The sequence below is a fragment of the Mastigoproctus giganteus genome, chromosome 8 (genome assembly GCF_048544385.1).
Source record: "Mastigoproctus giganteus isolate SK-2022 chromosome 8, ASM4854438v1, whole genome shotgun sequence".
Taxonomy (NCBI): Eukaryota; Metazoa; Arthropoda; class Arachnida; order Uropygi; family Thelyphonidae; genus Mastigoproctus; species Mastigoproctus giganteus.
Window position 1 is genome coordinate 229,117,170 of NC_143582.1, and position 12,151 is coordinate 229,129,320.

A 12,151-nucleotide genomic window follows, 5' to 3' on the forward strand; every position below is an offset into this window, starting at 1 on the left:
TTACTATATTTCTGTATCTTGGTAAACAAGTCAAGTGTCAATCTATTTGATGATTACAATCTCAAGTGATTAGGTAATCTTCACTTCCTACAATCCTTCTGGTGGCTGGCATCAACTTTCGATGCGCAATACTCGTATTGTTTCGTTAATTTTGTTAGAGCATTTTATGTGATGGGATTTGCAATCTCATTCATACGTGGTGGTCTGCGTGGCCTAATGGATAAGGCGTCTGACTTCGAATCAGAAGATTGCAGGTTCGAGTCCTGTCGCAGACGGTCATTCGCTTCTTTTTTCCCTTTAGACCGCTTTCAGCAAGTAATCACAAAATAATGCATGAACATTTGTTCACTGTGGTCTGTTGCTGATCTAAACAGTTACAACGGCATTGCAAACCATTCTGGCCAATGGATACCATCCTCTTCCCTAGTTTACCGCCTTGAGTATTCTGAATTTGAATAAATTCATAAATAAAATGAAAAAAAAAAAAGTAAAAAAATCCTTGCTTCTGCCCCTCCTGTTAAATTATTGATGACGTTGCAGGGTACTTATGAAGTCATGTATTCTGGAATGCGACCACAAGTCCCGCTTTCGTCATTGAAAATCTGTAACCTTGCATGCTCTACACTGAAAACTGACAAAGGATTCACTCCTTGAAACCAATCATAGAAAATACAAACTGAAATGCATTTTGGGGCTGCACAATGACTTCATTAGAAGTTTCATATGACCTATGTAAAGGGGTCTCTTATTTTCCTTCTACTAAAAGTAACAGTAATGCGGACAGTCATGCCATCTAGTGTTAAATATTTGAAATGAAATTCTCACTTGTCAAATACAGTACAGTACTGTACGTGGATTGCTCTACAATTGGTGCACTCTGGCCGTAGATGCTGATGCACCAAATAAATCCCCAATCAACCAATCAACCCTACAATGAAATGGAAAACGTACAATAACTACAGTTACAAGTATTATTGTAATTCCTCTAATGTAATTTAGTTTGGCATCTTCACCCTTGTGCGTTCAAAATGATCTCTCTCTCTCTCTCTCTTTCTCTCTATGTACCGTGTCCGTTAAGGACACTGGTGATCATGATCTTCCACAGCTCTCGAACTTTTGCTGTTCTCAGCAGGTCTATACTCCGTACACTGTATTGGTCGGTTTATCACGTGATAAACCGACCAATTTCATAAGTACCAAGAGAGAGAGAGAGAGAGAGAGCGAAAATGTTTTAATACATTCGGAAACCATCCATGCCAGTTTTATGAATTAAAATCTGCCTGTGCAGATTTTAATTCATATTTTGTCACTAGAATGCGATTTTTGAAGCTGATTTTTCTATAATTAGCTAAAAGTACCAGAGAAATTACGCCACTGTAAATTTAATTTTCCTTCTCTCCACAGTTATAAAAATTTATTTAAAAATCTTAAAATTCAGATACGTGATTTAACATACACTGATTGGCATTTTATTAGGATCATAATGGTTTGGGTCATAATCAACGATCTGTGATAAAATATGTAAATCGATAAGATTATATGGTCAAATCAGTTCATCGGCAATCGAAAACAAGAGGGTCTCACGGACTTCCAAAGTGATATGATTGTCGATGCGCGTACACCACAGTCATACCTCTTTGAAAATCTGTGAGAACTTGTTCGTGCAGAAGAGCGGACGGTTGCATCTGTCGACGTTCAAAGACTAACTCGAATCGTGAACAAATAGAAAAACGCCCATGAAACATTATGAACAGACGCGACTGCGGCTTAAATGTAAGGTGAGGGAACAAGTCAGCGTCCGGAGAGGATTACAAAGTGGAATTGTCGCCAAAACACGGAATAATTAACTTCTGCATTTAATGTGGGAACGTCTCAAGACACTAGTGCCTGCGAAGAAGTGTACGGATAATGTACTGCAGGAGTCAGAGAACTTGATGGAAGTCACAGATCTCGGATACTAACCATAAAATGCGGCAGCATGTCTGTGCCAAGAATGCAAAAAAATAGATAAAAGAGAAATGGAAGCAAATCATATGATCTAATGAATTTCGAGCACCGATGAAAATCAGCGAATCATTTGAACAGTTGTGTTGTGTACTGATGGAAGAGATGTAGTAGTGTGGAGGCATATTTTCGTAATATACACTCGATCCCCTGAAAGGTTACTTGCTCCCAGAATTTCTGCGATGTTAGAGGATAAGCATCTGTGTTCTGCTGATCAGCATGGATTTAAGAAGGGGCACTCTACAGAGGACGCCATAACATCTGTTTTAAAGTACATTAAGGATTCTTCTGAGAAATATGTTCTTATGGTCTTTATAGACTTCGAAGGAGCATTTGATTCGGTATGGTGGGAAAGTGCCCTTCGATCTCTAGTGCTTGCAGAGTGTAATAGTTACATATTTAACACTATAAGGTCATACTTTCAGGACAGATTTATTACTGTGCGTGCACGTCATCTGTCATATAGTGACAGTGTCTCGAGAGGCTGTCCTCAAGGTTCGGTTTTGGGACCTCTCTTTTGGAATGCAGTTTTAGATCAGTGGCTTGTTAAGGAGAGTACAGAGGTTGCTAAGATAGCTTATGCTGATGACCTTGTGATTGGAGTTTCTGGGCGCTCCAGACTTATATTGGAAAGAAAAATACAGTCAGTTTTAGATGATTTAATGGAGTGGGCCAATTTGAACAAATTGAAGATCTCTGCAAGTAAGACCTGTTTTATGGTTTTTAAGAAACAATTTGATTACGGCAGGCCTCCAAGAGTTCTTTTAGGTGGTGTTCAAATTCCTTATGTTGCTAAAACTAAGTATTTGGGATTAATCATAGATGACAAACTTTCCTTTTTCCCACATGTTTCACACCTAAATGTAAAAGTAAGACACTTTACAGGCTCCATTGCTAGGATTTCTCGTAAGGAGTGGGGATTGAATAAGAGAGTGTTGTCATTGTATTATAAGACTATTTTTCTCCAGATAGTGGCATATGCGGCTGTTGTTTGGTTTTCTGTGGTAACTAAAACTAGGATTCGATCGAAACTTTTATCGCTTCAGCGCTCTATGTTATTAACTTTATTGAAAGTACCTAGAACAGCGTCTACAAACGCCCTACAGGTAATTACTGGTACCATGCCATTGGATTTATTTATTGTCTACAGAGGGTTTTTGTACAAATTGAAAAAGGGTACATCAGTAACGTTTTTGGATATTACAATTGATTTGGAGAATAATATTAAAGAAGAAAAACAACGAATATGGAACAAATTAATGGATTTATGGCAGACCAGATGGGAAAGTGGTGATGTTGGAGCTGTGACGAGGAAATATATTCCCCAGGTGAACTATGCATTGGCAAAAACCGTGGCATCTTGGTTTACGCCTTCTATGTACACTTCTTATTTGTTAACAGGACACGGCTCACTTAGGGCCAAATTATATGAGAGAGGGTTGGAGACAGATCCTTTCTGTACATGTGGCGAGCAGGAGACTTGGATGCATGTAATTTTTTTATGTCGGGAGTATAAAGACCAAAGGCGGATTTTGATGGCGCATATTCCTGACTTATCATTTGATATAGTGCATTTGCTTATTGCAAATCGTGACTGTTTTAATTTATTTCAGGAGTTTTCAGCTGCTGTTTTTGCAAGAAGAACTATTCTCAGAGCCTTTCTTCAGAGGCAAACCTAGTGTCTTAATTGTCTTCATGGAGTTTCACTATTGGTTTCTGCATCTGGCTGGCGGCTGGGATGCTGGACCTGATTCATGGTGTTGGGTCTGGTGCTCTGGTTGGTTGTCTTTTGTGCTGCAATCATGAATACTCCATTCTGGATTCTGCCGTGCTGGATCAGATTCATTGCGTCGGGTCTGGTGGTCTAAAGCGTCTATTATCCATGGCGTACAGTTGGAGATTGCTGGATAGTACCGTTATTGGTTTTGGAGGTTCCAGTGCATGTGAAACAGCAGCTGAGGAAATATTCAATTGAACTGTGATTTTTGAAGTTTATAGTTGTGCCATCCAGACTATTGAATATTATTGTTGTTTTATTATATATATATATATTTTTTTTATTATTATTTTTTTTTCCCTGCTGGCTCCCTGGTATGGCCAACCCGGGGCGCGGGATTGCTGGCACTCACTGGTATTGCACTACCTCCAGTGGGTGCGGGATTTCAAGTGCGAATAGCGCTACAGTAAAATCAGACTCAAGTAATTTAACATACTTTTTAAGGACTGCTTTGTAAAGACTATATATTCCCAAGTTCTCAAGGTAGATTTGGGCTTATGCCTGGGAGCTACCCTGAATAAGAACACACTTGCACACACACATGAGAGTTTAATGTTTGTCAGAGCATATAATTATATGTAAATATATCTTGTATATAAATCATGTATATACTTTTATGTACATAATGTTGAGACTATATTGTGTGTAATTAATAAATGAATGAATGAATGAATGATCCCACTGATTGGCACCATGAACGACGTAGCATATCCGAACATTGTGGTTCATGTACACTCGGAAATGCTTTGCACCTACATCGATGAGCCAAAACATTATGACAAGCAGTCGGATGCAAATCGAAACAACTGCAGGCGAACTACAGCGCGTGCGCGGTTCGGAACACGGTGTATAAAACATCTGATACTGAGCTCTGTAAATCAGTGTTACTCTTGTTCTTCAGATGGAAAAGGCAGCGGACTTAAGCGAATTTGACAAAGGACAAGTTGTAATGGCCAGACGACTGGATCAGAGCATACACGAAAAGGCACGGCTGGTGGGATGCTCACGGTCAGCCGTGGTTAGTACCTACCGAAAGTAGTGCGAGGAGGGAAAACCAACGAACTGCCGGCGAAGTGTCGGATAACCACGGCTCATCGATGCTCAAGGTAAGCGAAGGCTCTTCGGGATGGTACGTGGCAACAGAAGAGTGACTGTGGCTCAACTCACCGGTAATTGGGCTGCTGGTAACGGGAGTAATGTGTCATAACACGCAGTACATCGAACACTGCTGAAAATGGGGCTGGGTAGCCGCAGGCCACTCCGAGTGCCCATGCTAACCACGGTTCACCAGCGACAGCGCCTATAATGGGCACGCGAGCATCGAAACTGGGCCTTGAGTGATTGGAAGAAGGTCGTCTGGTCCGATGAATTACGTTTCCTGTTGCACTATGTGGACAGCCGAGTACGGGTGCGTCGTTTTTTTTTTTTTTTTAGGTCCTTGCCATTGAAATCTCAGGAAAATAGGTGGCAGGACCTGCCAGAGTAAATGCAAATTACTAGGTACCTGGTCTGCCTCCACGGGGCGAAAGCGGGGCAACGTCGGGCCTCAGGAGGGGCCAGGCGGCTAAATAGCCAGAAGAACAATGGTACATAACACCACACATTTCAAGATCCATACACTTTTAAATCTCTGGCCTTTACAGTGAACTGTATCACCACACAAAGTAAACTATGCGGAGATGGGGGGAAACCCCTGGTGCCATTTGACCCTAGATACACTTTACATTTTACACTTTACCTACTCGCCAACCCAGATTTCCTCCTGGTGGGGCATGGGCATGCCCCACTGACTTATAATGGGGGTCGTCTCCTCTATTGATCCCATTTCTTCTGTCTTTCTCCCCCTAGTCTTCAGTCTCCTTTCCCTCTCTATCTGCTCGCCAGCATATACCTCACAGGTCAAAATTTAATAGTTCCAAATTAAGTTCGCTCACATTTCGGTCTTTCAGTCTAGCAATCAACCCACACAAACGTATTTTTTTTTAAGGTCCTAGCCACTGAAATCTCAGCCCCCCCCCAGAAGTGGAGGCCCTCAGGCAACAATACCGGGAAACCAGGAATGCCTACACGGCAATGATCAGGCAGCAGAAAAAGCTGTCCTGGGAGCACCTGGTCTCCACGGTGGGAAACTCAGACCCCCTGAGGCATAGTCTGTAAAATCACAATGAACAAACTGCCCAGAGGTGAGGTGACACCCTCTGCCAGGACGCCCAAAGAAAGCATGACGAAAAATTGGAATGAATCGGTAAACAACATCCTAAACACCATATTCGAAACCCTTGACAGCCAAAACTCCCTTGAGCAAGAGCAAATCTGCCGGGAGAATGACACATATTGCACCATCCTCACAGAGGTACACTTCACGCAGCTGGACCTTATATCCGTCTATTAGTCAGTAAAATTGAGGGTTTATAGTAACTGGAGCAGATAGCAAAAAGCAACTAAAATTCTCAGGATCGATACACAATACTACAACTGCGGAATAACGTTTTAAGGATGATTTTTTTTTTTTGTTTTCCAAAAAAAATAAATGGCGTTATTGAAAAACGAAGAACAATACCTCATATAATAATCATTTGTTTCACTTTTTTCCCTTGGTGTTCCACAAGCGACTTCCCCTTTTTAAAATACACTACACAGCTTAAATTTATGATCAAATTAGAACGAACTCATCCTAAGCCCGCCATGCGGTGACCTTCAACGCTTTATGGCTCGCTGGTCACGTTAGACCAATTTCAAGAACTCATTTTCGTGGACTTTGCCCCCTCTACCCCAAGACAAATAAAAAACAAATAAACGCATCATCGCACTCTTTGGAAATGTTTGCGTCATTGCATTTTGACACTGATAACAGTTTCGCCCTGTCTACTCCCCCTCGTTATGGCCCCTTCATTCTTTCAAGGTATCATTAACTAGTGACACTGTCGAGCTCTAAAACCTGAAAGTTTTTTTTGTTTTAGCTTGCTTCCACAATAGCATTGTTCTTCCCAACTCCTCTGAGCATTATCAAATTGCCACAGAACACAATGGAAACTCCGGAACACTGTGTAAGAAATGATTTTTGTATTGTAAAACCTCGATTTCCCAAACCAGACAGAGAGAGAAGAAAAACAAAAGTCTCCCATTTTACAATTGATTTCAACCAAACTTAAAGACATTAGTAAATCAATAATGATTGATGGTTTTTACAATAGTTATCAGCAGTGATAGGAAGGTTAAAGTACTGTGCTTATCTTCCATGACTGAACCTTTTTTATATGTTGTTGACGGGTAGTGAAATCAGTACCAGGATGGCCGAGTGGTTTAAGGCGCCAGACTTAAGATCTGGTTCTCAAAAGAGAGCGTGGGTTCGAACCCCACTCCTGGTAATAATGTTTTGTTTCATTTTCTATTATAATTTTTCCCTAAAATTAGTTCACGTTAATTAGATTTAATTACAGGGAGGAGCATTGAACATGTTGTCTCATGCGAGAGCCGAATCCTAAATGTATCCACTTCGCGAACTTGGTGCACCTTTTTTTTTTTTTTTTAATTATGTAGAGTCGTACATGGAATTAAGTAATAATAGAATTTTTTTTTCAGCGCCAAAACCAGATTAATGCAATCAAACAAATAAAAATATTTTAAAAAATCATAAATTTTAGTCGGTTTAAAGAGTGCGTTACATTTCAGGCGCTTTCGATTTTTTTTTTTTTCCCTTAAATTAAATGAAATCTTTTCCTTTTTCTTTGATTAATAGAAGTGAAAAGTAAATACAGTTAACTACAGTTAATTAATTATAACATTATAACTTTATAAAACTCTACAAAATAATACACACTGACCTAAAAAGTACGAACCTTTATATTAAGACGGTCACAGACAGAAGAATGCGAATAAATGCAAATAGATGCAAGGAAAACTGTAGCGTGGGGTGATGACGCGTTGCCTTGTTGAGTATAAAGACTGTACAAGTTTTTCGACTGCAGTAATCTGAAGCCAGAATGGGAAAAAAGCATTATCTATCAGACTGTGAAAAATACCTAATTGTGGGTGCCTCATCATTTTAGCAGGAGCCACGATTCAGAAAACGAAAGACATTACTAGTCTCTCAAAAGCATCCATTTCAAAGGTGACTGGCAAGCAAGCAGTGTTCTTTCACATCTCAAAGGCGTAAATGTAGCAGAAAACATACTCTGAGGAGGACTGTACGATAAAATAGGACATCCAGTGGGCAGCAAATAACATCTGAATTCAACCAAGAACTGCCATATTTCAACCCGTACCACTCGCATGAAACTGAAATTGGGTGTTGGCAGTCGTCTGCCTATTCAGAAGCCACTTGTTTCAGAGAAAAACAGAAAAATCCGTTTGCAGTGCTGCCGAAAACGTCTAGATTGGGCAGTGGAACAATGTAAGAAAGTCGTGTGGTCAGAAGAATCACGATACACTTTGTTTTAGACTAATGGTAGGTAGAGAGTGTAGGAGGGACCTCACGAAACGGTGGGCATCGCTTGCTTTATTAAAAAAAAAAAAAAAACAGGACATTTGAAACCTCCCATTTCACCTATTCATTTCCTCCATTAGTGTCTCTAATTCTTCCCTGAATTTATTTAAGCTATTAACTTCCACAACAACAGATGGGAGTTTTTCCAGAACAACCAACCGCTGGCTAAAAGAAAACTTCCTCACATCAATTCTGCAACCGTCTTTCCTCAATTTGAATTTATGTCCCAAGTGCGTAGTATGGGCAAGTATCTAGTCTCCAGAAGCTGCAATTTGCAGAACTGAAGCCTCTCTTGATAAGAGTACCTTTGTTCCTCTCATCAATCTCATTATCCTTCTCTGTACTTGTTCCGGCAGCTCCACATCCATCCTAAAATAAGGCCTCCAGACCTTTGTGCAGCACTCTAGATGTAGCCTGACCATTGCCTTATACAATAGGATAATCATCTCCTTATCCCTGCTAGCAAAATTCCTGTATATCATTGGCAAAACCCTATGAGCTGTTCTAGCAGCTTGTCTTCATTGCTCAGAGAACCTCATATTCGGCTGTACAATTACCCCCAAGTCTTTTTCATTTTCCACTACACCAAGTGTAAAAACACAGCGTTGGTACATTACTCTGGGGTTCATCATCATCATCATCAACCAATTTCAATCCACTGCAGGATGAAGGCCACTCCATCAACTTTCCAGTTCCTTCTGTTTTGTGCAATGGCCATCCATTTATAGATGGGCAGCACAACTTTAACTTCATCTATCCATTTCCGTTGTTGTCTTCCAGGTTTTCTTTTAGCTCCTCTTGGATACCACTCGGTTACTGCTACCCAAATGGAGTACTTTGCATTTGTCAATGTTAAACTTCTATTGCCATTTCTCAGCCCATCTGCCTAATATTTCTAGATCCTGTTACAGGCCTACATTGATTACTGTCATTAACCACCCTGCCAAAATTTAAGCCTGCTATAACTTCATCAATATCATTAATAGATATAAAAAACAACAATGGGCCCAATACTTAACCTGGGGAGGGGGGGTTTCCACTAATAACATTAGTCCACGAAGAGCTGTGGCCATTGATTACCACGCTTTGTCTTCTCCCATTCAACCATCCCTTTATCCCTTTATTAAGGACAAGTTGCTGCTATATATAGCAGCAACTTGTCCTTAATGATATTCTGTCGCAATTTGTACAGCAGTCTTTCATGTGCAACAGTATCAAAAGCTTTCCTGATAAGTATATGGTTTCGTGGCATGGGGAAATTTCCGTTGGCACTGACTGGGTCCGTTCATACAGGTGGAAAGTCGAATGTCATCCAGAGAGAGAGTACATGAATTTGGTATCAGATCTACTGCACCCTTAAATGTTACACTTTTAGCCTGAAGGTGACGGCCACTTTGTGGATGACAATGCAATAGCTCATCATGCCAGAATGGTACAAAAATGGTTCGGAGAGCATGCCACGGATTTCCTCCAGTTTCTCCTGCCCCCCACTTTCATTCGATCTCAATCGTATTGAGAATGTGTGGGATATGCTGGAGAGAGAGCTCAGCAACGAAGTCCTCTTCCTTCCATTTTGTGATATTTTGCTGGAAGAATGGTTGCAATTAGACTAAACACTAAAACACCATATAGAATGCATGCCGTGCCGCACACTTGCCGTTATTCGAAACAAAAACGGCACGATTTGCTAAGGAATAAAGGTTCATATATATTTTTTAACAAACTTTTTAATTAATTTTTAATTAAATTGTTTTACGTCTCCAGTGTCCAAAAAATTAGACACCGGAGATTTTTAACTTAATTTTTTAACTCCAGTTTTTTAACTTAATCTTTTAGTTTTCTTACAATTGTACTCTCCTCCCATATACTCTTTTTTTTAAGCGCGTTTGCATATATGCATATGCGCCTATTGTCTTTACACTGAGTCCGTTGGTTGGTCCGCAAGTAACAACTCGACTTTCAGAGGAAGAATTTTCATGAAATTTTATAATTTGTCCTTTTAAAAATATTTGTCAGACCATTCCAAATTTCATTAAAAACTGCTTTAGGTAATTCGTGAACGCTTCGCGCGTATTGTTAGGTAAGACTTGTGAACATGGTATCGTTTGTGAAGAGATACATGTATAGGCGATAGACAAAATAATGGAAACAACTGTGATAAGACAGATATGCAGTAATATGCTTTTGGGAAATCCTTTGCCTTTAAAAGTACTTATATTCTAAGTGGAATAGATTCAAATAATTCTTGAACTGTCTCACGAGGAACATTGGACCATTCTTCGTGCAGAAACGATTCAAGATCTTTGAGTGATGAAGGTAGAGAAAGTCTGCTTTCCATTGTCCTCTCGAATATGCCTACAGTGCCTCAATAATCTTTACGTCTAGTGATTGTGCAGGCCGTGTGAAATGCTTAGCCTCAGTTTCATGCTCCTCAAGCCAAAATCGGCACATCTGGCTGTGTATATTGGATCATTATCATCTTGAAACATGGCATCGTTTGTTTGAAACGATGTTTGCACCATGGGATTAACCTGGTCGCTCAAAATATCAAAGTAATCAGTAGCAGTAATTTGTCCATTCAGGGCGATGATAGGGTCATCCTCTTTCTTGTTTGACTTTTGGCAGAACAGAGTCAGGATAATGCGCTTCCTCCCTGACGTTGGAAAACGTGTGAATGATGAGTCGTCGGAAAATATGGCATGTTTCCGATCAATAAATGTCCAGTTGTTTTGCTCCTTGCACTATTGCATCCTCTTCCTAGTATTATCATCAGTAACGAGAGGCTTGGCGACAGTGGCTCTGCCATGAATTTCTGGTTTACGAAATTCTCACTGAATTGTTTTGCTAGAAATCAGATTGCTGAGGCGCTCACATTAAATTATTTTTGAGGCAGTTGTTTTATGTTTTCTGGCTACAATCCTTTTCGGTGTTCGGCGGCCTTTTTCAGCAAGCTTCGATTTTCCACTACAATTCGATTTTGTTTTTCCATATTTGGTGAATGCAGAAAACACTTTCGATACATTAAACAAATCATCAGGTTTGTTCACTGATGCCCCTGCTAAACACTCACCAACAATTTGATCTCTTTGGAATTCAGAAAGTTCGATCACTTTCTTCTTGTACCTCTTTATATCACCTATAAATAAACATCAGCTTTTATCGTCTTTCCTTCGCGAAAATTGGGAAGAAACTTGTAGAAGGCACTTATTATAACCCTCAGCCTCACCGATCAGCCAAAACATTATGACCGCCTACCTAATATGATGTTGGTCCTCCACGTGCAGCCAAAACAGCTCGTACCCGGCGAGGCATGGACGCCACAAAATTTCTAAATGTGTCTTGTGATATCTGGTCTGGTACCAACACATAACCAGCAGATCCTTTAACTCCTGTAAGGTCCGTGGTTGAGACGACGCAGATCGGAGTTGCTGTTCCAACACAAACCACAGATGCTCGATGGAATTGATGTCTGGAGAATTTGGAGGCCAGGGCAATACCTGGAAGTCTTCCTCATATTCCGCGAACCAGTCTCGAACAATCCGGGCGGTGTGGCATGGCGCATTATCCTGCTGAAAGACGGCACCGCCAAAGGGGAAGATCATTGCCATGAAAGGGTGTACAAGGTCAGCAATAATGTTTATGTGTATAGGGCGGCACCTAGAACGTCTGTTCAACTCCGCCTGGTGTCTCTGTGAAGAGCAGAATCAACTGTAAATGGGCCAGAAATGTCTTTTGTGTAGGTTTGTGTGTATTCTGTGAGTGTCCTGTTGTTATGTTCTGGCCACTTGGCTACCCAGATGATTCTGGGTATTCGTCCACACCACAGGAAGGTGGACCAGTTCCAGTAGAGCACGTAATGTCTCAAAAGAGACTCTGACTCACGT

At 40.6% G+C, this 12,151-nt stretch overlaps 2 non-coding genes across 2 annotated transcripts; both read left to right on the forward strand.

Moving 5' to 3' along the window:
* Positions 1–202: 202 nt before the first annotated feature.
* TRNAR-UCG (transfer RNA arginine (anticodon UCG)) lies at positions 203–275 on the forward strand. The gene has a single exon. It is a non-coding gene; the product is annotated as a tRNA-Arg (tRNA).
* A 6,790-nt stretch (positions 276–7,065) lies between these two features.
* On the forward strand, positions 7,066–7,149 carry TRNAL-UAA (transfer RNA leucine (anticodon UAA)). Its single transcript has one exon. It is a non-coding gene; the product is annotated as a tRNA-Leu (tRNA).
* The last annotated feature ends 5,002 nt before the right edge of the window (positions 7,150–12,151 follow it).